Here is a 1,172-nt window from a genome sequence, read left to right as displayed (position 1 = left end):
TCCAGTCAGGATAGGATGAGAGACTGAACCAGCAAGGCAGTGGTTTGGAAGTCTAGTTTCCAGAGCCCAGGTTAGTAAATCATCACAACAGGAGGAGCCATTTCCATCTTATTCTTCCTCAAGCAAGGAATCTCTCCTTCCCATCCTCCCATTCACGAAGCCTCAGTCCCCTGCCCCACCCCACTCAGCCTGGGGGAGGATCAGAGGATGGATTCAGAGGAATCTCTTGCTCTGTCGAGCTTTGAAATCAGAAGATCTCAGAAAATGAAATCTATCAACTGACTGACTAAATGAGAAGCTGACCATCTAAGGTGGTGTGTGAGATGAAGCTGAAACCCCTCACAGTTGATGTAGATTGTCAGTAACATTAGAAACAGTTGGGATGTTGGGATACAGATGCTGTTGTTTCTATGGGAACCCTGGAGTGCGGCACCATTGCTGCAGCTTTAGAGCCTGGTCCTTTATCCCTAAAGAACCTCAGAGACCTCACAGGCAGAGGATTTTGGCATTGGCCAGGACACGCGGTCCCACCTGAGTTGATTCTCCAGGGGTTCCCCAGGGAGCAGTGGCTATTTTATCTATGGGGATGGGGGACTCTCTGAAGAACATCTCCCTGCCCACAGGAGATAAGAGAGGGGCTGAGGGTGCCACGCTGTCCCTTCCTTCATAGCCAGCTGCACCCACGAACTGGAGTGGAGGGAGAAGCATCCCAACCCAGCAAAGGGCAGAGCCCTACAGCCTTACGATGCCCCAGTGAGTGTGACCGGAGGGTGTTGGAGGTGGAGGGAGAGACCATGATGGGGATGTGAGAGGTGGAGTCATTCAGGGGAAATGCTCACACATGGGGCCATTGTCAGACTTTGGGTCAGGGCTACATCCTCATAAGGGTGGGTGGACTTTCAGGAGTATTTGACAGTGACAGTGGCCACAACCATCACTCATCTCCCCTTACTCATTCACCTCCATCCAGCTAACATGTCCGGCTGGGGCCCCGCTGCACGGCGTCAGCATTATGTTGTGGTCACTTCGGCCAAGACTGTGTCCTGGATCTCTGAAAATGTTTCTGGTGAGAAATGACTGGGAGGGAATGAGAGAGTGTGATTGGTTCTAGACCATCAGCACTCTCATCAACTCCTCCATGTAGGAACGTTGTGTGAACATGATGGAGGTAA

Source organism: Tachyglossus aculeatus, unplaced genomic scaffold (assembly GCF_015852505.1).
Source record: "Tachyglossus aculeatus isolate mTacAcu1 unplaced genomic scaffold, mTacAcu1.pri scaffold_134_arrow_ctg1, whole genome shotgun sequence".
Taxonomy (NCBI): domain Eukaryota; kingdom Metazoa; phylum Chordata; class Mammalia; order Monotremata; family Tachyglossidae; genus Tachyglossus; species Tachyglossus aculeatus.
Note: the sequence above shows the minus strand (reverse complement) of the source record.